This window comes from Ictalurus punctatus, chromosome 9, assembly GCF_001660625.3.
Source record: "Ictalurus punctatus breed USDA103 chromosome 9, Coco_2.0, whole genome shotgun sequence".
In the NCBI taxonomy this organism is placed as follows: Eukaryota; Metazoa; Chordata; class Actinopteri; order Siluriformes; family Ictaluridae; genus Ictalurus; species Ictalurus punctatus.
Window position 1 is genome coordinate 2,856,316 of NC_030424.2, and position 26,967 is coordinate 2,883,282.

General features: G+C 48.0%; 1 protein-coding gene across 4 annotated transcripts in view; it reads right to left on the reverse strand.

Moving 5' to 3' along the window:
• Nucleotides 1-16,053, reverse strand: part of foxn3 (forkhead box N3) — an 82,485-nt gene extending 66,432 nt beyond the window's left edge. For 2 of the 4 annotated variants that reach the window (XR_008397061.1, XM_017476180.3), the window contains exon 1: nucleotides 15,784-16,050. The gene's annotated coding sequence lies outside the window, so the exon portion shown is untranslated. Of the gene's footprint in view, nucleotides 1-15,783 lie in introns of all 4 variants that reach the window. The other 2 variants (XM_047157480.2, XM_017476183.3) reach the window with 2 other exon arrangements.
• Nucleotides 16,054-26,967: the final 10,914 nt, after the last annotated feature.

Below are 26,967 nucleotides of genomic sequence, written 5' to 3' on the forward strand. Positions count from 1 at the left end.
AAGCTCGCGTAATCTTCGCGTGCTAACCTCGCTAACCTGCGCAAAGCTGTCGGGGATTAAGACGACGAGATCCGGAAACCACACAGATACAGTAAAGCAGATTATACCGAGAGTCGCGCCTTAGAACTGAGGGTCCGTTACTGACGAGGCAAAGACGTGATAAAGTCCGTGTTTTCCTTTTAGACGTGATTAAGCTCCATTACAGCTCGTTTGCGCTGTTTGAGATGCAGGTTCTTACGCGCACGCACACACGCGCGCTCGCTCTTCCCGGCTCTCTGTTGCCTAGGAGTAGAGGTGCAGGCTGGCTGCCGCGGCAACTGTGTCACCACGGTTACCCAGAGGTGCCCGGGCGTCCGTTTCCATAGCGACGCTGGCGGCTGGGTCGGGGTGACAGGCTTCGTTAATTCTTCCGCCAGTGAACCCCAGGGGAGCTCCGCCATTTGTCCTCATTCCCGCTGGTCTTTGACATCGTATTAAGAGTATTATTTTTGCGCCGAGGTTTGAGTTATTACCCCCATTTTTCCCCCTCGTTCTGCCATCATTTATCGAGGGTACGTGGCATAAAGTGGTACAAATTGAAGAAAAACCTTCGGAGGAATGCCGTAATGGCTTTCGCGAAACGTCGAGCGTATTCCGTCGGATGTGAAATGTTTCCGGCGGATAATCGCATCCCCGAGGCTGAGAGCCGAGCTGCGAGGTGAGGTCACACTCGCTATAAAAAAAAAAAAACACCTGACCTCTGCACGGCCTTTACCCGGCGTCCTTGTCTGCCCCAGGCACGTGATAAGTGTCGAGCGTGAACACGCTGTGTAAAGCCAGAGGCGGTGTGGACATAAGGGACGATGGAGACTCTGTGAGCTCGGCTTCGGTACGTATGACGTGGACGAGAGGGACGGCGCTGGTGTGAAGGACGATAATAGTCGACGACGGGATGGCGTGATGAATCAGAGTTACCGTATCGTTCTCCGATAACATCGCGTCCTGAAGCGGTCCTCTTATTCCACGGCGATCGCAGATTTATTCATTAACACTGGAGACTCCTTCCATACATGTTAAATAACATGTAACGCGCCGTCATACACGTCCCTCCGGGTGAGCTGTTACTATAGAAACGATTGTGAGTGTTGGGTTGGGATCGGGTCGTGAGTGTGAAAGCTCTCTACCACACACACACACACACACGCGAGCGCGCGCGCACACACTTTCGGACATTTCCGTCCTCTAAGAAATCCGACCCTGTGGGTTTTTATCTTTGTTGTAAACGAGCTCTCTGATTCGGAGACTGAGACAGGCTCGAGCAGGCAGCCGGACCAGGCTAAGCTCTAACATTTCGCTGAAGGTCAGTGAGCAAAGTGTGATGTGAAACCCAACAGCTTTATCATTATCTTTTTTTCTCTCTCTCTCTCTCTCACTGGAGGCCTGCCTGCATTCCGTGAACGCCGCGGCTCGGCTAGCGCTCGGGTAATACACCTAGTCAGCCGTGCACGAGAACGGAAACTAATATAATCCCAGGTCGCAGAGACGCAGCCAAACCGGGCTACAGGAAAGACGCCGAAGTGTGTGCGTCCGTGTGCGTGTGTGTTTTAAGAAGCTCAGATAACACTCACAGGCGCAAAGGGTGGGATGGTGCTCCGAGGATGCGCGGTTCAGGGCCTGGGGAGAGCACCCGGGAGATACGGAATTCAATTTGGCTGTGGATCAGCGGCGAGGGAAACCCGGTTAGGAGCCGAATCCATAGTTACGCACCCCCGAGGGGGAAAGGGCACTCAATGAAAATTAAGACACTGCTCCTAACTCGCTCGATTCATCAGCCTGTGAACGGGAGCCGAGACGGATTTCTGAATGGACGTTTATCAAACTCACGTCTTTCTTCTCTCGAGGACTCGCCCTTCTATCTTTGTTATAGCAGGTGAGCGCGGGACAGCTGCTTTCCTCTGACAGGCCATTTGAACGAGCACAAACTGAGTCGGTGTGGGACGCGTCTCGTTAATAAACAGCGCAGCGTCGCATAACGACACAGTTAATAGTGCTGCACGCAGGTGCGACGGCGTCTCTGCTGCACTGCGTAAGATCACCGGTTCAGGAAGGCCGTATCGTCACGGAGAACGAGAGAGAGAGCGAGAGAGAGAGAGAGAGAGAGCAAAGGACCTCCGCGTTTCTTCTACAGTCTGAGAAACGTAGCGTAGCTAAATTAGTGACGGAGACGAGCAGTCAGCTGAATGAGTACTCGTTATGTAAGCACTTAATCGATGAGCAAACTACTACCAGAAATTTGCTAATTGATTTTCTTTGGCGTGACACTAAATAAAATATCACTTAGCGAGCTGATTTTTATGCATGCCATGTCCATACACAGATCGCGCACCCCCCCCCCCTCCCCTCCCCTCAGCAGGTTAGATAGAAAAGAGCTCGGGCGTTCACCGGAACGTCCTCCGGGACAGATCTCCCCGTTGATGTACCCGTGATGTCCAGTAGGGTTCGAAATGAATGCAGACACACAAAAGGTTCCTCTAGTTGTTAAAGGATTAAATAAATAAATAAACCTGCCCTGAAAGCCGTGATATCGCTTCTGAGTAGCAGTAGAGGAAAGTTTGTGGTCATATATAGCGCACTAGACTCGTTGTATGCTATATACGCTACGTATATGTGATGAGCATTATATAGTCAAAATGTCGGAGGAGTTTAATTATAAATATTATTCCAGCATCCACATGAAACAATGTTTCCAGAAAGGCGGCGAGTGACGTCACCTGACTCAACCATCGGGTTACAGCTCGAGCGAGAAGATCCGACATGGATGCCAAAATGATGCGATTTACGATTACGAACCTCGGAATGCTCAGAATTTAAACTGCAGCATCACCTTTTGTCGAAAACGACTCGGTAAAATGATCCGTTCTGAATGATTCGTTCTAAACTCCTCCTTTCAGAGAGCACACGCTGCGCTGATTGGTCAGACGTCCCAGTCTGTTGCGATTGGTCTACCGCCGCCGGTGTGTTTCGGAAAGGAAACGCCCACTTCCGTAACGAGTCAGTGAGCAGACGATGAAGACGAGAGGCGGGGCTTATCGTTACGAACCTACGTAGGTGAGTACAGGAAGTGAGTCTGGAATCACTAACGACTCGTTTCAGCTGTTTAGAGTCGGTTCCTTCTTTTGGGAGTCGATGACTCTGTTTGTCGTTCGCTTCGATTTTTTTCAAAACTTTGCCGGCTTTTTACGTTCACGAACAGCGATGTATATATCACACTACATGAGCGGACATATTTGAAAAAGCATAATAGGTGCACTTTAATGGTTAGAAGTAAAGGCACCAGAGTCCCAGCCTTAGGTCTTAGAGCAGTCTTACTGATCCAAAGCGTGGCCGTGAACGCGCTGGCTCAGTGATAAGCCTCCCACAGTGGAGACTGATGCGATCACGTGGAGCAGGAAGACATGATGTAGGGAGGGCCAGAGAGAAGTGAAAGCGAGCGCGAGAGAGAGAGAGAGAGAGAGAGAGAGAGAGAGAGTGGTATGGGAGAAAAGTGATTGAAGGTTCCTGTGCTCACGAAGCGTGACGCGTGTGTGGAGCTGATTCGGCGCTCGGCGTACGTGCGTGTGTGTGTGTGTGTGTGCGCGCGTGGGGATGAAATCCGGCTAGATGAGCTCGCCGAGTGGAGTCTTAATCTTTAATCAGTGCTGCTGGATCAGTAGCGCTCGTTCACGCACCACTGATAATGCCGCCTCCTGTCCCGCCGTATCTACCACTGAGCACACGCCGAGCCTTTTTCTGTGTCCTCTGCTAATCACACGTACACACTTTTACACACACACACACACACACGACCCCCATCTTCCCATAATAATCACTTTAAGAGGCCGAAAACGTCTCGGGGCTTGGAATTGGCGAGGTAAAAGCTCGTTCATCAGCCAGCTGTCCTATAATCCGGCTGATGTAACTAAACAAATCTCAAGGTCTGGCCATCGCGGTGCTTTTAAACCACGCACAAAGCCGAGCGACCTCATTTCCTTTCCCCAGCCCCGATAGAATGAAATATCATTGGTGAACGCGAGACATTTCAAGTCATTCATCCACACACACACACACACACATATAGTTCTGCATCCATAATAGCTTAAAGCTGGCTTGATTGAGAGGTCTTTATTTTCATAAGAATGAGAGAAAGTGTGTGTAAATTAAAAACAATTCTGCTTAATAAGGACCTTAATACTTCCTGCATCACACCATTACATTACACAGATCCAATCTCACACACACACGCACGCACACACACACAATCGGACGGCGTAATTAAAATGCTATTCATTGCTTTTGATTAGCAGATAAGGTTAAATGGTCGCAAATGAGTTATTCCGAAACTGACGAGCGTGCACGCAAAGGTGAACACGATTAAACTGTAAATACGTGTGTCAACAGTTTTTCACGTGCAAATTGCATGCAAATGCCGTGTCGCGCACGGCGGAGGTCCATGTATCCCGGGTGGAAATGCCACTGAACTCTGCTAATAAGCGGGAACGCGAGCACGACGGGTTTCCCCGAGCATACCGAGCGTCGTGGTGGAAATGACGGCTCTAATTTTCGCGCTTGGCTGCAAAATAAAACGCTAACCCTGGTTACGCCATGAGTGTCACAGGTCCGCTCCTGCAAATGATCGCCGAGATGAGAGTGTTTAAGAACATCAACGTGAGCGTTCATCCTGCTGACTAAGTGACGCTGAAGAAAGTGATAAAAAAAAAAGCTTCATTCTGCTGAATATAAAGTTCATAAATAAGTGCTGTTGTAGAAGGCATACGTAATGCTTCGCAACAGTGTTATAACTGTTTAAGAATATACACGGCTGTTTATTTTCTCTTCTTATTCGTCCAAATCTCTAAAAACACGTGAATCGTCCTTTTGCTCAGTTGACCAAAGATAGAAAGATGGCACAGCCAGAAAGACACGAGGCATGTTTGAATCAATGTGTCGATAAAGAATCAAAAGTCAATTCGATTCAGAGTCGATTCAGAGATTCGATTCGCTTTCTGTCTTAGAAGCGCACCGAGACTTGCCGTTTTTGATGCACGCCTGGGTGTTCGCTTGCTGTGTTCTCTCCTGCTGAAAGAACCACACACCAGGGTTCTGCTCAAACTGTACATGTGAAGGCGATCCTTAGATCCGGAGATCTGATTCGTCGAGTCATTTATGTAGACGACTGAGAGAAAAGTGAGGTGAAGAAACGTAAGCCGTTCTCTGGGTGGAAAATCGACTTTTTGTGTTTGTTTGTTTGTTTGTTTATTTATTTATTTACATTTCTTCCAAAAGTCTCGGTGCGCTTCTAAGTGCGAAAGCGATTCGAATCTCTGAATCGACTCTGAATCGAAATGACTATATTGATTCGTTATTGACGCATTGATTCAAACAGTCTACAGAGCCATGATGTGCACCAAGAGAGGACGAGCTGTCCTCAATATCAGGACACCACATTATATGGACACCACGCACACACACACACACACACACACCCACACACCCACAAACACACACTCTCTCTCTCTCTCTCTCTCTCTCTCTCTCTCTCTTTCTCTTTGAGAAAGAAGCCAGGCGCAGATCAACATCTGAGATGTACTTCTCACTTAAAGCAAGCCTAATCTGTGCGAGATGTTTATACGGCCCTGTCTCTGTGCCATGCGATCCCACAATCCTCCTCCGACACAGTTACCTAGCAACGCTGAAGCTTGGTCTCCGGCTGAGGGCCAATGCTGTGCAGCTGGGGAGTTTTTATCATCGCCGGCTACTTTTATTTGATCTGGACAGATTAAACATCTATAAGCCGTGCTAGATTTACACAGTCACACACGTGCACACACACACACACACACACACACACACACACACATATATGCATGGAGGGCAAAATCGTTGTGGACAGGGACTAAAATGACATGGTGCTCTTGGGAGCCTCCATGTTGCATGACGTTCCTCTCTGTCGTCTTGTGTGTGTGTGTGTGTGTGTGTGTGTGTGTGTGTGTGTGTGTGCAGACGAAGGACGTGTCTGGGATCGCCTGCGGTTGGCAGCTGCTGTCCCAGCCAAGTGAGGGCTGATTTTAAAGGGGATAAGAGCTCTGGTCTTGGCACAGCGAGACGAGCTGCTCAGAGACTAATTGCAGACTGTAATCGGTACTGATTACTGGTAGAGGAGACGCCAGGTGTGCGCACACACACACACACACACACACACACACACACACCTCAGCACGGTCCGACACAGCTGCAGAATGACCAGACAAACAAAGGCATGAGACAACAACTCTCTCTCTCTCTCACACACACACACACACACACACACACACACACACACAATCTCCACGACCTGTAGGATTTACAGAGAGGCACGCATCAAAAAGTTTGGGTAAGGAAGTATGATTCTGTGTGTTGTGACCTACAGACACAACACACAGAAACTCAGACTCAGTAATGTTTTCCGTAAGGAGATGTTTATTTATAATTTACGGAAGGAGTCTCCGGTGTCAGAACTCTGTATCTTTACTGTCGTTCTTTAATAAGCAGAAGACGCGTGCGAGTCGTATGCAGATTGCTGTGGTGTAAGAGGAGTAAAGCAATCGTGTCGTGCTTTGGCGCGGTAACTGTAACTCCGCCTCGTCACGTCACCCCGTCGTCGACTGTTTTTCGCACGACAGCATGACGCCGAGCCGTTTATTCCCGACTACCGAAGCGTCTGTGCCAGTCCTGCCTTGTTTCAAGACTTTTTCCAGATTGCATTTTAACATCCGGGATTTTTAGATGCGTGTTCGGAAAGCGGCGGCTTGATATCCTACGTTGTTCCGGGTGGTGCTCTTTCGCTGACGCCGTCTTGTTGCTCGCCCTTCAGAATAAATAAATAAATAAATAAATAGATAAAAGATCCACAGAACTGGAGCTGATGGCATTTGCATTCGCCTGACTTTACATAAAAATTCGCACGACGTTTTACAAAAACGGCCGGACGGAAACGTACGGCGCGCGAGGTAACGGCCCGGGAAGCGTGCGGCTGTGCTTCGCGTGACTCACAGCAAAGGCTACAGGTGACAGCCGACCGCGTGCCGAGCGGAAACCGGACACCCGTGTTTACAGCTCTGTGCTGTACTTAATCTTTGTGTCAGATGACAATTTATTCATGTCATTCCATTACTGCGCTGTAAAGCGTCCCCAGTGAAACACTGCTCCGCTAATCAGTTGCCTCGCAAACAAAATTACATTTCCAATTGAATTTGTTTCGGCCCTGCGAACACACACGCGCGCGCGCACGCACGGGCAGTCGACGGGACGGAGCGACCTGCCGGCCGTGTCGGAGCCGTTTTTCTTCCGATAACCGAGTTAAAACACTACAGAGCACGAGGGAGCAGTGGCACGTCGAGGCCTGGCAGAGTGTGTGTTTGTTGAATGGGAACAATTCCACATTCCAAACAGTGCATCTCTGGCCAGAGGACTGTCTCTCCTCTACTCTCTCTCTATCACCCGCTCTGTGTAGTCAAGTCGTCTACTCGGACGTCTCCGGTCCCGAGGCCCTTTTTCGCTTATCTTTTGCAAACACCAGCGTTCGGCCGACTGCCAGGAGCCCAAAGTTTGCTCTTGCTGATAACGGCATGGCAACAGGGTGAGCGGGATAGCTCCGCGTCTACTGGAACGCACGGCGCGTGACGCGGCCAGCTCGTGTTTAAGCGATCGCTGGGTTTACTGGGATAATAAATGGTGAATGGCGCACTTATATGGCGCTTTTATCCAAAGCGCTTTACACTGTGTCTCATTCACCCATTCACACTCACACACCAATGGAAGCAGGGCTGCCATGCAAGGCGCTAACTTGACATCGGGAGCAACTCGGGGTTCAGTGTCTCGCCCAAGGACACTTTGGCATGTGGGGTCACGTGGGCTCAGAAGCGTTTATTTATGTTTACGATACTCGTTCGGGGATTTTTTTTTATGTTCTTGAAATGCACAATAAATAGTGTCGAAATGCTACATTCCCTTATTTACACCGCAGTAACATTAGCATGCTAACTCGTTTGTTAGCCACTTAGCTAAACGTCCTACAATATAAGCTGTTAACCGTTTAAGCTTATTTTGTATACCGTATCTCGTTCAGATCCCTGCCGGTTAATTTCTTTATATTTTCGTCACAAACTCTCCTTCGCTTTTTCGAGCTGGTCTTGTAACGCACGCACAGCCACCGCCGTGTTGCTAGTCGGCTGCCGTTCTGCTAACATGCAAAACAACGACCGCATGTAGGTCTACCCACTAGGGTTCAAAATCGTACCGTATTTTAGAGAAATCAGGTTTGTCGGGAGGAAACGTTTCTAACTGGACCTCCCTGCTTTAATAACTAGCAGAACGGTCAGGGTTACCGTAGTTACATCGCGCTAATGCGGCCTGCTTCGCCACCGGATGCTGTTAACTGTGCTCTTCTGTACACGTGAGCTAACAGACACGCACGGTCGGTCCCGCAATTGAAGTAGAGAGGAACGCCGACGTTCCGAAACCCAGACAGAGCACTAGAGGATTCCAGCGTGCAGACTTTCACTTTTGATCAGACAAAATTGTCTTGGGTCCCCCCCCCGTGCAACCGTACCAGCATCATACCCTAGACGGTGGTTCCTGAGAAATTCCGGGCTGCTTTGTCACACAGCGCGTCCAGCTGTGTGATTTCTCCACAGACGTATAAGCACTGTGACGCGCTCTTTCTTCCCTTCATCCTCCTGTCAAGCTCTGCTTATGCGTGCTGACGTGCCTTCGCAGTGAAGACGCCCGTCTCGGGATAAGCAGGGTCGTTAGTACGATTTCAGAGCCGCTCCTGCGTCCCGTTAGAGAGCGCCCGACAGGCGCTGGCTGAAGTGAAGTGAAGTGAAGTGAAGTCCGTTCCGACCGACGACGTGTCCGTGTCTAATCCGGAACCGTTTCCACGCTCTGTGTTCGCCTTAGGGCGCCAAAACGCTACGAACCGGCGAGGTCGGGAGTCATTCCGTTGCCATGACAACGGCTCGAGGAGGATAAAACCGCTTTTACAGCGAGCTGTAATACGCTACCGCTGTAGCTACGTTAATAAAGCGTCTCGTGTCTTGGGATTTGACTTCTACATCACAGATGAAACGTTTCGAAAGTTTGTTGTTATTTTTAACAAAGCTTGTCGTGTGACTCCCGCGTCCGAGTACGCGACGTCCGGGCTCTTACGCTGGCGGGAGGGCGGGCTGGGTCCTCAGAAAGGTCTGCTTGTTCCCTGAACCCTCACCAGCACCTCGTTAGTAGAAACTGTGAAAGCGTGGATGACTTCCTTCGCACTTAGGAAGTTGGAAAGTTGGACTGGAAAGTTGGACTGCTGAAAACAATGCAACGGTGTTACATCAGTATGTTGCATATGCATATACCGTATAAATATACATATGTACAGTATGTACAAAAGAGACACCGTGGCGCTGCACGTCCATCACCGTCCTCTTCTCGTCGACCTGCTCAGCCGCCACGGCGTGTCCACGTACGCGGCACCTAGCTCGGAAGACTGCTGACTTTCAGTCTTTTTAAATCAGCGAGTGAATGATTAGCGTGCAACCTCTCAGCACTCTCTATACACACACACACGCACACACACCTCGACCTCACGATATAACCCTCGTCCCGTTCGTACCGCGTAAGCACGAGTGTGGGTTAATTTGTGGGGTAAGGGTCATCAGGAAAAGCCTCCTCGCTGGGGCTTTAATAAGCGGCGTGGCTTCGGGGTCTTGAACCGTGCCGGGTGAGTCAGCTCAGCCTGCTTCGTTCGGTCTCTCTCTGTCTGATGAGCTCGTCCGGGAGGCTGGCGACGCGGGAGAGTCGCAGCAGAAAGCCATCTCCGAGCGTGGCTAAATGAACAACCGTTCAGAGAAGGCGGGTCAACAGGGGCCGAGGCCACTCTGCAAGAAGCGCTAAAGGATTGAGGCTGGATTGAAGAGGGTTCGCAGAGAGGGCTGGAGAGAGATGGAATGAGTGTGCTTTGTGAGTGGGCAGGGCATGTGTGTGCGCGTGTGTGTGTGTGTATGACTCGCGAGCTGATTTGCACATTAAAGGGCGAAAATGTAGCACAGCTTTGAGGACGCCACCAGCAAGAATTTCTACTTTGTGAATAAATAAAGAAGGCTGACGTGAACGCTGGTGTTGAAAGTGATAAAACATAACCGTTCTGAAGATATGAAACAATGCAGCCTCAGTGCTGGATGGGAACAACACTCTGAACATGTTTTGACATTGAGAAATATCGCTCGGGTCTCGGAAAGCGCATACTCCCCTCGGTTCATCAGGAGGCTCAGGCCGTGTGTGTGTGTGTGTGTGTGTGTGTGTGTGTGTGTGTGTGTTTGCGAAACGAAGAGATGGAAAAAGAGTAAAAAGACAGCGAGGTCACTGGAGTGAGACGCAGAAAGAAAGTGACGGCACCATGATGGAGTCATGGAGAGTGGTAAACACACACACACACACACACACACACACACATATATATATATATATATATATATATATATGCACCGGGTAAAATATATAGCTGTTTATGTACTCGGCAGTCCGGCTGTCTCCTCTCTGACAGAGCAGGAATGAAAGCGATCCGAATGAAATATGACACTGATGATGGGCCGGGAGTGGAGATGGAAATGACTGGAAATCTCCCGAGCTTCCAGAACAGGATCCGCCCGGATGAGAATCTGGAGCTCGTCAGGTTTCTCCGACAATCAGGACACGGGGTCCGCCGGGAGCGGCCCGAGACGAGCAGGAGATCCGGCGGGTCCGCGTGAAACCGGGCGTAGAAGGACGAGCGGCGCCGCTCGTAAACCTCCTCTCCGACTCGCGCGCAATAAAACACGAGCCGTCTCGGAGAGGAGAACGCTGTCAGAAGGCCAACATCTCTGAAGCGAGTCCACCACGGGGTGCGCGAGTCCTTGCGCAGGTCCCTCTGTGAGAGCAGGATCCGGCGTGTCCTTGATGTTCACAGAAAGTCCGGGTAAACAACGCGGCCCTGATGCACCGAACCCCGCCCACACGGGAGAATAGCGTAAAAACCTTGGCCCGTGGAAACATCTTCAATCTGGGCTCGCTACGGTTTATGATCCCGGCTTGTTTTCAAAGCTTAGATTTGTAATATTAATTAAACATGTTTAAACCATACAGTTCAAAGAAATGACAGAAGAAGTACAAAAAACAAACAAAAAAACCCCCCATGATTCATAATATTCTAGTTCCTTCGCTCCGGGTTGCGTAAATCTTTTTCCCAGCCCGGAAATTAGCTCCGCCCCCAAATAAAAACAGAGCTGCTCCACTCTAATGCTTCTCATTTTTAAAACGAATAAATAAATAAATAAAAAGCGAACTACACAGCGTACGGTGTTTAAACGGTGGAGGTAGATCCGGGGGGGGGGGGGGGGGGGGGGGACATTTGACAATACGTTGCCTGAAAATGACAAACAGCGCCGTTAAAGCCAAGTAGGTTAATTACCGTATATACGGTTAATATAGAGTTAATAGCGTAGAATGGCTCGTATAACGCTGTTCATTTCCGACTGAATATTATGGTGCTGTTGAATTATGGATTCTAACTCGTCTGGAGGTGTCGATTAATTCTCAGCGCAGCTGCGAATCGCAGGTTTATATTAACACGCTCGTTATAATAACACCAGAAAAGACTTTCGGACATATGCTCTTATAGGAAAACGATCGACTCTGGTGTGGTTCCGGTAACTGTTGATTATTTTCCTGTAGCGGCATGACACCGAGTGTTTTATCAAACACACGCCAGGTTCCAGCGCCTCTGTCTTGTCTATAAAGCAGGTGCGTGTGACCTCCAGGTGAGGGACGCGACGAGTGCGCGTCCTTATCCGAACGGTCGGGTGTCACCGCGGTGTTTTTACAAGCTCGGCTTTGGAGTGACTGAACTCGGATTGCTCGTGAGACGGAGCCACGTCGTGTGTGGGGTTCGGTTTTTCCCCTCGGCGCTGCCGGGAAGCCGGCGAGACGCAGACACGGGGAGAGGAGTGAAGGTCTTTGCGTAGCGAAGCGGATGTGCTTTATCGATTCGATGGGCAATCTGATAGAAACGCGGCTTTAACTGATCATCCCGGGATTCAGATCTGGTGTTAATCCGTCATCGGTTTTCAACTCGGAACGACATCGTCGGACTCCGTCGTATCGTTTTTTTTGTTTGTTTGTTTTTTCTTTCCCTTTTCTTTCTTTCTGTCAATTACGCAGCCTGCGTGACGGCTTTGGAAAGAAGTCGAAGGGCATATCTGTTTCAATTCAGCCGAATAAAATGAAGTGTGGGCTACAGAGGAGACCAGAGAGATGACAAAGCGGGGTTTATGACACGGCTTTGTGTGGCTATGAGGCTCTAGCTGAGACAGTTAATAAGTCTCCCAGAGGGAAAGCAGTCAAGGGTCTATCATTCATTAGGCGGCCTCCATCATCACACACCTTCTACGCACTTAATCACCAGGACAGAAAGAAACGTGAAGGTCACAGGGAGAAAACGAGACACGGTGCGGGATGACAGAGGGAGGGCGAGACGATGCGATGCGATGCGATGCGATGCGATGCATGGCCTCGTTTTGATCGAAAACCCTGAAGCTCTCGCGTACAGTACAACGACATGCGCGAGAACACCCAATGAGAGTGTTTCAGTCATCTCGCTCTGTCGATCTCTGTGAAGTGACTTGAAAAGCAAAAGCGCTGGGAACGGAACCCGAAAAGCGACGTCTCGGCACCGCGCCCCCCATCCATATTTACAAGCGTCTCACTCGTGTATTTTCTACCTCGCCGATTCGCCTTGCTGTTTAATTTATCTAAGGGGGCGGCACGCCCGGGTCGTCGACAAGCCGTTGACTGCTGTTAGAAGATCTCAAGCAGACAAAAGCTCCTCACTTCACTGCCTCAAAATAAAAAGCGCTTTTTGACCTCCCGCTCATGCGCTTTTCACCTCTGAACTGTGACAGACGCCTGCATAATTCCCGCACGGGGCCGCTGGGGAACCTTTGGGAACGGCCCGTCTACTACGATGCGAATACATCTCGGAGGCTGAGCGCTGGAGTCTAAAGCCGCATTAAAGCCCTGAAAAGACCTCACGATTGTAAACGGACACGCTCGGAGCTCGCACCCGGAGCCGATCCGACCGCACTGACAACCGTGTCGGAGGATATAATAGCCGCTTTCTACACAGGAATCTGCATGACATTTGAATATGAAGCACGTTTGGTCCGGCGCATGCGTAGGTTGAGCCGGAGCTCGAGACGCGAGGTCGTGGCTTTCCTCATGCGCTGTGATGACAATAAGAAGGACCCCAGCCGGAGAGGGACTGTCAAGGTATCGGATTTCTGAAGACGAAAACAAACAAAAACAACAACGGAGGAGTGAGTTCCAGAACTGACGGTTTCGAGAAAACAAGTGGCTGACACATTTCCTGTCAGCGGAGCCCTTCCTCCGATAACACAGTGCTCCCATCAACAGGAAGTTCTCTCAGCGACCGCCTCTCAGCACGCTACACAACTTCAGCCTAAACACCCCACCCCCCTTCCCCTCCCTCGCCTCGACGCTCGGGGGCGACCCGAAAAGACGACAGGGGGAAGACGAGAACGTGGACGGGTGTGTGTGCGAGCCTGAGACCTTCAAACGCTCTTGGGCTGAGAGAGACGGGCTTTTAAAAAAGCTCTGCACAATGCTCCTGAAATCAATTCGCGTGCAGTCCCTGGGATCAGCGTTACACACGGGGTCCCGTTACCTCGACTCACGGAAATAACCTCCTGGACCACGTTAACGTAGCGTCTGCACATCGACAACACACACACACACAGTGTTTTGGCACGGGTCGCTGCCTTAAGTCATGATTAAAACATTCAGCCACAAAAACCCCCTCATTACTTTAAAGATTTAAACACACACACACACACACACACACACACACACACAAGCAGCAAGACAAGTTGTCCAAACTCGCGTTAAGTGCTCAGAACATTTGAGTTTGACCTTCGTGAGGCAGAAGCTTCTCTGTTTAAACAGCTGCTAATGAGAGAACTGGCAAGGGGAGAGAGAGAGAGAGAGAGAGAGAGAGAGAGAGAGAGAGAGAGCGAGAGAGCGAGAGAGAGAGAGAGAGAGAGAGAGCATGCACTTTCTGCGGGCTTCTGTGATGACATGCAGCCACTTTTCTTTTTTAGTATGAGGGGCTTATCTTTGTCTCTATGGTAACTGTGTCTCTGGGTTGTTATTAGAAACCCTGAACTTCCTGTGCTTCTGCAGAATCAGCCAATCAGATGCGGCGCTCTCATAGGCGGGGAGAGCTCGCGCTATAGGCAGCTGAGAGCAGCCACATGAGGGGGCCATAGAAACAGAGGGTCAGGGGGGGGGGAAAAAAAAAAACAACAAAAAAAAAAAACTTACTCCCGGAGAGGAGATCAAACAAAATAAGAATAAAAAGCGAACGCTTCTCCTAAACAGCACGAAGCCTGGAGCAGATCTGTCCGTAATGGAACTTTCCAATGAGAATAAAAGTCCAGACCTATTTATAGCAAAAAAATAAAATAAAAATCAAATAAAAAAAAAAAGATTATACATGCCAAAAAGGCAGTCCTGCTTTTTCCAGAAGGGTTTTTGGCTTTTTTTTTTTTTTCATGGAAACTTAATGGAAAATACAAGGTCAGCATGTTGGACTCCAAGAAAGATGTGGTTTAGAGACTCGCAGACAGACGGCCACAGAGACAGACAGAGAGAGAGAGAGAGGGAGAGAGAGGGAGGAAGGAAGAGAGAAGAGTCCAGCCCTGACGGCTTTAAAGCCCTGATGCTCGGTGTTGTCGTGTATTCACACATTCCTGCACTCGAGTTAAGAGGCAAACACTGGCAGGCTTAGGCTGAGCACGCCGCTTAATGCTGCTGAATGCTAACAAGCGACAGAGCGAGCTCAGGATTAGCAGAGAGAGAGAGAGAGAGAGAGAGAGAGAGAGAGAGAGAGCAGACAAACAACAGATTTTTGATGAAGAAGGAAAAAAGGAAAGAAAGAGAAGCGGAACTCCTGAACGGGAATGCAGGGATCTGAGAGCCGCCGGACCACAGCTGCCCGAGTGAGACGGCAGAAATGAAAGAAGAACCGAGATGCTGATAAAATACCTCTGAGGAAATATATATATATATATATATTTATATTTTTTTAAACCCCCCACGTCTAATCTACATCCGAGTGCACTCATGTATGCAACGCAGCGACGTTCTGCAGAGTGGAGTTTCCTAGCAGAAAGTATTGGCACTCACTTGAGACTTCCCTTCCGCTTGTCCCCCTCTGCAGATGTGTTTGCACACGTCCAAACTTTTGTTTGTTTATCGAACGCTGCGTTTCGGTGACGAGACTCGGAGCAAAGTTCTGCGCGATAAAACCCAAGTGCTGACCTTGAACGTGTTCGATCCGAACGACGACGACGAGCACGAAAGCACGAGAAGGACTGAGAAGAGAGAAATGCAGAGAGAGAGAGAGAGAGAGAGAGAGAGAGAGAGAGAGAGACAGGAGAGGGAAGGGACGTGGACGCGTAACCCGAGCGGGTTCACACGCAGAGCCAGCTTGGACCTCACGCTGTTTACACATGCGACGCCTGTTATCTCCTCAATACACTTCCACGCTGATACCCTCGCATACACATGTCCCACACACACACACACACACACACACACACACACACACATACACACACACGCTCCGGACGACCCCGGGAGCCCAGAGATCACAGCGAGAACCGACAATCAACAATCAACAATAGAGACCTTTGAATCCCGATCTTCTCCTGATTGGACGCCTCCTCATGAGCTTCAGCTCCAGCTCCAAAATGTTTAAATCCCACGGGTTAATCCGTCCATTCCACAGATTCAGGATTGTAGCAGGGAGCACAGTGGGCTTGAACATTCACGCCGCTTCTCTCTCTCTCTCTCTCTCTCTCTCTCTCGCTCTCTCTTTCTCTCAGTCTTTCCCCCTCCTTCTCTCTCTGCACTCTGTTCTCCTGTCTCGCTCAGCTCTGGAACTAGAGGAGCCTGAAGAGGAGGGCAGAAGAGGCGGCAGCAGATCGCTGGGTCCTACTGCCTCACGGCTTCAGTGAAAGGACGGCATTGTTCCTGTTCCTGTGTGTGACCCTCAGCTAGATAGCTAGTTAGATAGATAGAACATTTTATTCATCCCAGAGGGAAATTCACCTATTACAGCGGCACGGAGAGTTAGAAGTATACTAAAAGTCATTTAACTACATAATAGATTAAACAAATAAGAATAAATATATACGTATGTCTTTGCACAGCAGGAACGGCGGTACGAACCCGACGGCGTTCTAGCGGCGCGCCGGAACGTCGCAGCAAACGCCATTTCTGATTTCCTTTCCGACGTGCTTAAAGGCGTGTCGTCGTTTGGTTCTATTTCGAATCGAAATTGCATTCAATTTTCAATAGAAACCACAGACGCAAACGCATCTGGCGAACTTGACCGTCAGACTCGCCCCCCGCGGTAGGAACGACCGCTGTGGGTGTGGCCTCTCTGCGTTCTTATGATGCGGCGCAGACGAATCAAAATGACGGAAGCGCGACTTTTAGCGGCGTAAACGAGAACGCATCTTAATGCGCTCCTTCCTGGTGTAAGCGTACACGAATCTGTTACAGACGGATAAATGGAGGAGTAAGAAATCCCTCCAGAGCAGAAGCAGAGCTAAACGTTTCTCGAATGTTTTGTTGTTTAAGGGATGAAATGTTTTATTGTTGTTGTTGTTGTTGTTGTACGGTTTAATTAAAGGAGCGGCGTGTGATGTTCAGAGGACTCGGCTGCAACTGAAACGAAAACGCTGACCAGAATTCCTGTTGAACCCAGCTGATCCCACCCCTTCTGTAGAAACGTCGTTCGCTTGATTTTTTTGGGATGAGTAGGCGGAGCTAGATGAGTAGGCGGAGCAAATTTCTGGGCCAGAAACATTACATGTATATATATATTTTTTTCCTTTTCTTTTCTAAAGGCAGAAATGAAGAACTCTTCGTGTTGTAAACTGCAGATTTTTTCTAAAGTATCTCTGTAATTATGTTATTATTACAGGTCTATAAACACACAAAAACCCATAAAATAAACTTATTTAAAAAGAAAAAAAAAAGCCATGTTTTGCAGCTAAGAGAAAAACAGTGAAGGAATAGCATGTTGGTATAAAAGCAGAAATAAAATGATAAAAAAAAAATATGTATATTATCTGATCGTTAAGAGAGCCCATAATGAAATTTTAAAGAATACAGGAATATTGTCTAAGCAAAGCAACATTTTTACGGTCTTTGCCTGAAAAAAATATAAAAAAAAAAAAAAAAATTAATAAATCAGTGTCATAACACTGCCACCATTACAGTCTGCTACAGAATGCTAAATGTGCTAAATGTGTATATTGCATGTTTTAGTAAAGCTCTTATTATTTGCAGTCCAGTCAGTAATAAAAAAAAGAAAAGAAAAAAAAGGAAAAAAATCAATAAAAAAAAAAAACCTACCCTAGAAGCTAATTGTGCCTGGGGAAAAGAAAAAAAAAGTCCTATTTTAAAACATTACCTCGTTAGAATTATTGTATTTCCTGCCTGTTGTAAAGGGTTTGTTACCAGCAGCAGAGGCGAGCGGATCATTATTAGTGATGAAGCCATTAGGGAGTGTGCAGCTACTGCAGGCGAGTCTATAAATACCACGAGCAACAGAAAAGAGCAGGCGGAGAAACCAGGGAAAATTCGGGCTGCCTGAATCTGTCAGGAGGATCGTGGTGAAGGTTTCCGGTCATATGACCGGCTGTGGGGCTCGGCGCACCTCGGCGCTCCTCCTCACCTCAGCGGGGTGCACTTTTACACTTTTACCCAGCTTTAATTGCGTTTTTTCTTTTTTTTCCTTCCACGGTGTTAATGAGTGATCCAGCTATATGTGAAAAAGATTTTCAAGCATTTACAATAACAACCGGGGAAGAACGGTATGTCATGGCGCCCCAGCTTAAGACGGCGAGTGCTTTCCGAATCGCCGAATCCGTCCGGTCGCTGAAACCCTGCCTAAAACCCCGTCGTGCCATCTCGCCCTTCGTCCAGATTCGCAGCAGTCACACGGGATCCTGCCGGCGTTCCGCATCACCGGGAATAAAATGCTGAGGTTTCTGTCCGCTCGTAACGCTCGGCTCGAATAACGGCGCATTATCTACAACCGCTTTTCTTCCTCTTCTTCTTCTTCTTCTTCTTCTTCTAAAAGCCTGCCTCACTGTCACGAAGCAGCCGAGGACGACCAGCGCAGGTACTCGAAGACGTTAACGATCTAGGCGAACAGTACAAAGACGTAATCCGAAATTGACAGTGGCGAACAGACAAGGGTCGGGCCGAGGTGCGCACAGAATAAACAAGGGCGGGCGAGATAAAACAAAACAAACAAACAAACAAACAAAAAAAACGTAAAGAACAAAACGAAGTCAAAGAAACAAACAACGGAACGACGGCTTGGTGTAGACTGAGAGGACGAGAGACCCGGAGCGTACACTTTTAAACTGAACGTCCTTATATACTGTGAAAGTGATTGGGTCCGGGTGCGTGCGATCAGTAATCGGGTGAGACTGAACTCTGGTTGTTGTAGTTCTCGGCGTCCGTGTTAGTAGGGCCGTGCTGTTTTCTGGGAAGAAGTGGCAGTTATACGCCGAGTCTGGCGTTGCCATGACACTCACGTTTTGACGAGAGAGAGAGAGAGAGAGAAACAGAGAAAAAATTTCCAGCACAAAATCAATACTCCTCTTTGAAATTCATAAGTAATATAACGGTAGCTCAGCTCTGACACGTGCACTGTGGGTGAATAAAGCAATGGAAAAATCAGTAGCTGTCCCTGGAAATAAGAATCATGGGTAATTTATTATACTGGCGACCTGTCAGGGGTGGCACACGGCAACGCCGAGTTTTACACTTTAGGCACTCTTAAAGTGAGCGAGGCGTGTCTGCTTGCCTCTTTCAGCGTCTAATGACGCTTCTCACAGGTCTCTCATGGGCAGAACTCGCTATATGTACAGCCCCGTGGTTTATGTCTATTAATATACGGTCATTACGATACCTGACTGTTCATCATCCGGAATATGTCGTCGTGGGATCTGGGAAAAACACCCAGACCGCTGAGTAAAATTTCACCTCAGGCACCAAATAAATCAGGGTCACCAAAGGGCAAAGGCCAATATGGTGTTTTCGGAAATCCGTCGTAAAGCCGCGTCTCTCGTCCCTGCGTTAATTACCATGTTCTCTCTCTCTTCTCTCTTAGAAGCAATCGGAAAACAAAGCACAGATGGATGTCTCGATCATACAACAACGTGCCCGAGGCACTTAAATGAATTAATGTAGCATGAGTCCAGAGAGATGTACGAGCCTTGTGCAATCAAAAGATTAGAAATATGCATTTTAAATGAAATGTACAGCACTTCAAGGGAGGGGGGGGAAACAATTAACGCGCCCGTCTACGAGAGTCGTATGCGGCTCCGCCCAACCCGAGTACGTGAAGACACAAGCGCAACCTTGAAGAAAAGAGTCGTTTGGTTTACAAACAACAACAACGACCAGTTTGAACAGTTTTTACCATAACCATTTCCCATCAGTAATATCTGGCTTCCCCTTACTCGCTGACATCACAAACCGACGCCCCCGGACGTAGTCGTACGGTTAACCTTGAAAAGGATTTCGCACCGATCGTAAATCGAACACCGTGATCAGCTAGCCGCGAGGAGTTAAAACGGATTTAAAACGATGCTCGGTGGTACTTTAGAAAGGAGTTACTGGTATTTTCCACACACGTCAAGGTTTTATTAAGAGCGTCTGTGTGGAAATAACCCAGTAAAGCGTGCATGAGAGTCATCTATAATTGATACGAGTGTTGAAAATGCTGAGCTGCGGATCCCCCTGCTGGGACGTGTCGATGGGTAACTTGCCTCTCACCATGAGCCAAAACGCTCTTTCAGGGAGGAACGTGCCGCCAGATCATACGTGTAATGGGACTCGAGAGACAACAGGCATTATTCTAACGTGCCGAGCTCTGGGATTTTTAATACACATCCAAGACGGCGAAACGAGGAAGCGGGGAGAAAAAAGGTGGAAAAATCAATCACCGTAACGGCTGACGGTCCGGCTACGATGAGCGCTAGAGCGCAACGTTAAGACGATATGCAAACGATGAATCCGCGTTCGCTGAAAGTCTCAGGAAGCTAACGTCGCAATCTCTCCGTCCATCTGTCTCGGGTAATACGGCGGAGGGAAGGCTGTGTTAACTGCCGTCAGGATTGAGTCGTCCTCGCTGTAATGACACACGCTGGTGGAGAGGATATAAACCAGCCATGCGTTCCTTCTGCTCTCACACCGTCTCAGGCTTCAGACTCCGGCCTATAAAGCCTTCCGTAATGGTTCTGTGACTATCCGGGGACTCTTCCGCACGAACACGTCCTGAATCACGCAGGCTCCGGCCAAGGCTATCCGTCGTTCTCTCTGAGCGCTAAGAGTACACACGCGGTGCAGATGGCGTTATTTGTCCAGATTCTCACCCAGCTAATGGACTAAAGCCCAAGTGGGTCATTTGCGCCGAGAAATATCAAGCCTTTCAGCCACTCGACCCTCACGCACAGCCTACGGTCACCTTTTGTACTGCAATGTCAACAGCCTGCCACGGGCGTTTTGGCACAAGGACGCGGTAGAGTTAATGGGGCGAGTTTGAACACGTCAGGCAGAACTGAGATTCAGCAGCGAGCAGAACCGCTCATTCGTCTTCCTGGTTTGGTCGTGATGCCGGTGTGCCATCCTGGTCCTGGTACACTGAACACAGAAACAACTCTAGTCGTCTCTCTCTCTCTCTCTAAGTAAGTGAACTCTAGCGGGAAAGCGATTCGACTCCGAATCGACTCCACTGCGGGAAGCGTTTTGCGTTTTGGGTTCGTAGATGCGAGCTGAGCCAAAGCACAGAGCTGCAGCGCTGCAGAATTCTCCCCGATGGACCAAAGAGGTTCTACAAGGACGCTTTCAGGTCTAGCGTGGTGTGAAACCCAACCCGACGGATTCATTTCACTCTGATTCAGATTCAGGCTCAACTAAAAGGTGCGACAGCACTCGTAAAGATCCTTACAGCTCCTTTTCATAATCAAAATTACGACGTTATACGCTTTTCCCGCCGCCCCCCCCCCCCAACATACCCCCCACCTCATGAAGATAAATAAATAAATAAATCGACGTCTTTTCCGCTCGCTCGGTCTAGCTAGCAACTTACGCATTTTGCGCCGCTTAGCATTAAAAGTCATGTCTAGTCGTGTCGAGTTCTACTCGGCATTTCGGATGAAAACCACAACGGGAAGAGGAATTAGCAGAAGGGCCGGATGAATTCGTGTGAATTCGCCTTAGAATCAGGAACTACACTGCTCTGGTACCGCTTGTGATTTTATGCTAATATGATTCTTTAGAAAACGCAATCGCTGTAGAAAATGTCCCTTGGATCTGGACTACGATGACATTTGTTTGTTTTTAAATCAACATAACTATACGTATTTTCACCACACCTGCGATACGATAAACGTCAAATAATTCTATTATTATTATTATTATTATTATTATTATTATTATTATTATTGTCCCTTTAAACTCTGGACCAGATGCTATTTCCGTATACAAACGTGTATAATTATTTTACGATGTGTATAACACAACACGTCTGTTTTAAACCTGAAATAATTCTGTCATCATATTCTGTGTGTGAGAACACGCCGTCGATGAGTGACACGGCGTCCCGGACGACGGCCCCGGCCGAGGTAAAGTAAACATTTCCGGGACGCCTGCTTCATATTAACTGAACGAAAAGCGCTTCGACCGGCGAGGTCAGAGCGACCAGAGAGGCTGAGTAAATCAGACAAAACCAAACCAAACAAAACAAGCGACTGGAGAGCGAGTCAAACACGACACTGACCGAAAACCTGCCGCGGCAGCCACGTGCTCTTCGGGGACAACTTTTTGGCACGGTGCGCGCACAATAATTACCGTTTCTTGCTCACCCTGCTCGTCTCGCCTTGTCAGACCAAAACCGACGGCGAGTACAAATGAGATGAAATGAGACTATTCTCTGTGCAGTGTCGCATTTCCCATGTGCAGTGTAAGTGAGAGATAACGCCGAACAAAGCGGCGTGATAACGGAAAATAACGGACAAGGGAGGGGGTTATTTTTCTGCCCTTTGTTTTTTTTTTTTTTCATATCGGGACGCGTCGTTATCGCACCGCTTGACGTCATCTCAACGAACCGATGCTTTTCAGCCATTTTCTTTCCTCGTAGCAACAGCGTCTCAGGTTATGTCATGTTACTCAGCTAGCATGTTACTCAGCTAGCTTTTAGCAGCATAACTCCTGTGTACAGTAGACCTAGCCTAAACCGTTTAGAGGGAAATAAAATCATCGACACCCTCTGACCAACAAACCCACCGTGACCCGGTGGCATCGCAACCGGCGTCCGATTTCAGAGGTATTACTAACACGTTAATTAATACACACTGCATAGGGAGTGTGTTTAATATGATCGGAGGGAAATGTCTCATAAAAAAGTTACCCGATCCCCCGAGGGAAATAAATAAATAAATAAATAAATAAATAAGGTTCAGCCACTGACTGCACACCAACAGGGCTGTCTCTATGGCAACCGAACTCTTTCTCCTCCGCCGTTCCATGTCTGAATATTTACTGTCAGTATGATCTGTTCAGTGTGTCAGCAACAAATGATCATTTTCACATGCTCTAAATACTAAGAGAGAAATATGCGCTGGTTTAACAGTGTCTGGGCGTGCGCCGGCGTCATCGTGGCTTCCCTCATCGATTTTCTGCAAATCATATCGAGAGGCAGCATTACCGGGGCCGCAGCCTGTGCGCCGTTGCTACGGCGCGTGTCGATTTTCATGGCCTGGAGTTAAACGGATAGATTTTCATCACATTTTCCCATCTATGAAGATTGGCCTTACGCCAACGGCGACCCAATCGTCCTGATAACTAGGCCTTCACGGGCGGACTCGTCCGCTCGCAAATCTATTACGTTATTTCCATCGTTTTTGCTCCAAGCCATGTCTTCCCTATTTCCCATCACTGCCGACACGTGAGTGCATTTTTAACAGGACACGACTTTTCCGCTTCTTTAACTCCTTTGAATGTTTGATTCATTTGCGCCTGGGGCACAAAAACGGTTTCCTTTTAAAAGTGGGCCAAAAACAGGGGGCCAAAAGCGTGGTCCAACTAGAGCTGGAGAAAGGACAAGCAGGATTAGCAGCGTAACACTTTATCCGCCGTGTTTCTGGAGCCAGGAGTCCGCAGGAGTCTTTACAGAGCATCGGACGCTTCTTATCGAAGGCGTTATATACCGCTTTTCCTTCCTCTTCACGCCTTCAACGCGCCGCTCGCTTGCCACTGGCCTTTCTAGACGCTGTGCCACGATGTGTTGGGATGAGCGTTGTGGAACCGTGTGAGATTCAGCTCCGTAATGTGTTTTGCATTGGACTGCTAGCGCTGTGCGTCCAGGTTTCATTTCCGGAATTCTCCAGGTTGATTCTCACGTCTCCGCGACACCACAGAGAAACCTGATCACGAAGACTACTGACATTCGGCCAATCAGGACAACACGAGGCGTTCAGAAAGCGGAATTCGGCCATCGTAGATGTCTTAGAGGCACGGATTCGGAAAGAATACTGAAAGGAGGACGTGTGTTGGTTTGAACTGGCTGACTGCACCTTTAATAAAAAGTGCCGCGTAGTGCACTTTCACTCGGGTGTCTTTTCGCTGCGTCGTCGTGCTGAGTCAAAGACACGACGCAAATAGAGTCACGGGTCGAGTTCCTTCTATTAACCTCCGACCGTGACTGTTTTTCTCTGGGACGATGCGCACTAATTATATTTCACTCGCTGCAGGTTTGTAGCGCGCCATAAAATCAAGGTGCATGCAAATGACCTGACGACACTCCTCTTTTGATCCCTTTTTTTTTTTTTTTAAGTAGGCGATTCTTATTACGTCTCGCCTTGCTCGTTCGTTAAAAGAATTTCAACTCCCACCAGACGCCGCTCGTATTTGTTCGGGTAGGAGGTCTGCGGCGGCTGCGGCGGCTGCGGCGGCTGCGTCTTTGTGGTTTGGACTCGGATAAACGGGCCTGTCTCCGTGTCTCCCATTTGTCTGTGTCACTGATTTTGTCAAGCGCAGTAAAGAGGAGTAGGCTGGGTAATCTTCCAGTCCAGCTGTAACATGGACACTGGTAATTAGTGGGCTCCTGCGCCATGAATCACTAACCAGTAGACAGACCACAGAGCGGACGGACAGGCCGGATCAATCTGCACTGGTGTCGCGTTCGTACGGCCATGTAGTGGAATTAATATAATTGACCTTTGGCGGAAAACTGACAACGTGCTAAAGTGCCGAGCGGCGGCCGAGTCACACATCATTAGAGCTGACTGGAACGGCGGCGATGCCCTGTTTAAATCTTATAACTAGTCTTTTCCAGACCAGAAAAACAAAACAAAACAAAACAAAACAAAAAACGACCCGACCCAAACCCGTATCGCGGTATCACAAATCGCTGTGGCGTTTTATCCGGTATGGTCGATATCACACATTTATCACAGCTCTAGCCGGATTCGCATTAACGTCAACATTACATACTGCACCTTTAAATCCCAAAGCTCTGAATACACTGGGAGTAAGAAGCTCTGCGTGTGTAGAGCTATTTCTGCCCGCTGAGTAAATACGACGTCTGTAAATAGTAACGTGTTCGCCAGGCGGAAAAAAAAAAAAAAAAGAAAGAAAAAAAAAAAGGCACGACGACTCCACGACGAAAATGTTCCGTACAGTCGTTTGAGCGAGTGTAAAAACTACCGTAGAGGAACAGGGTGTCCTTGAGCCTGCATGAATTGAACGCGCTCGCTGTGTGAATGAACGCACGGCGTGAAATAATGAATGAGCTGTACAAATCTGATGAATGAAAAGACCTTCACCTTTGCTGAGGAAATTACTCTTCTCCCTCTCCAAACACGCCGAGAGGTGGCTAAATAAAAATGTCTTAACCAGCCTGTTTTTTTCTTCTTCTTTTTTTTTTTTCTCCTCGCACCTGTAATTACGTATCAAGGCTTGAGAAATCAGGCAGCGCCTTTTAATGCGCCGGAGTACTAAAGGCCGATAAGAGGCTCTTTAGAGGCAGCCGGTGCCATTTACCCAGGCGAACTGTATTACTGTAATATGGATATCAACAGGTTATGCTCTGTTTGCAGGTAATATTAGAGCTGAGAGCTGAAGACATGACAAAGTGGAACTGTGTGTGTGTGTGTGTGTGTGTGTGTATTCGGCTGCCTGAGTGCTTTGTTCCTGAAGTCTCACCTGTAGGGGACATGATGTCCTCTACAGGTGAGACAACCGCATTATAAAGACGTTTCTTTACAATGGCGCCACCTCATTAACGAGTAATTGGCTCATTAATGCAACTTCAAAGACTAATCAGCGGTAAATTCCTAATTGACTGATGATATGTGTGTGTTTTACCATCTCGCACGCGTCAGACGGACTAATCAATCATCTAGAGATAACGATCGTCTAGATCGATAACCTTCGATTCATCGCTACGTGCTGCCGAACTCCGCGCTTAACCGAGTCCTCGACCGCCGGATAAACAATAAACGACATACATAACGGATTAAAAACGGATTATCGGATTCCCTCCCGCAGCGATGTTCTGGATTCCGATTGGTCGGAGGGTGTTGTATTATTTCCTACGAGTGCAGCTGAGGTTTATCTGAACGCGCTCGTTCTAATCATCGTTTCTACAACAACGACAGACGGTCGTTGTTGATACGGTGAAGTCCTCTGTGAGGAGAAATGTCTTTACGTAACGTTTACGGAAGGAGTCTCCAGTGTCAGCGCTTCGTAACAGTCTCTGACCCGACAGCGACTCGATCCTTAGAGGTTTTAAAACATCATTTCCAATATCGTCGCTTCTGCGACCTTTTAAATATACAGTACATTTTATATTGTAGAATTATATAATAAATATATTATAGAATTATATTATAGAATTCAGGCAGTTTGACTGGGGTTATCTCATACAGTGTGGCAAGGAATAATCTGGAAAGACCTTTGTAATATCAACAGTCTAAAACTGGATTTAAAGAGAAGCAAATCAGTAAACGAATCACATGCAAATGAATCACATGAAAATGAATCACATGAAAATGAATCACGTGAATATGAATCACACGTAAATGTATCATATGAAAATGAATAAATACATTAAAATGTAAATATACAGTACATTTAGCCAAAGATATCGCTAAGACGCTGTTAATATATTAACTGATATCGGTCAGTTCCGACGTCTCTGAAGGTTATTCCATGAAAAAGACATATAAAGGGAGAAATAAAGTTCCACGATGACGTTAAGAAAAAGGATCTTCATATTAATGCAGTGTTAACGGGTCTTGCGCTACGATTCTAGTCGTGGAGGTCTATCTGATTTAAACCTGGAAATAACAATGAATATTATTGAATCATTTATTTGAATGTCTTTAAACTATGGAATAAAAAATAATTAAATAAATAAAGGGGTCGAATCATTTCTATTCGGTGTGTGTTTGCCTCAGGTGCCGAGAACTTTATGAGGCGACAGACTTTTTCCGTGTGAATAAATCCACCGCCGTTCCCCTGGAATCCTTTCCATTACGCTGGAGCTCTCGCGCGGCTAAATTCAGCTTAAGGCCGTAAGACGGAGAAACGTATCTATAAATCACGTTTAATAAGCTCCCTGTAGGAAGATCGATATGCCCGTCGCACCTCAGAACTTCACCGTCGCGGTTAACATTCGTCAGTGACGACTGCTCCCTGAGTAACGTTTGCTCAGAAGGGATATTTTTATACAGCAGTGTGAAAAGGGAATTTATCAGTTATGGCTTTTTCCTTCTTTAT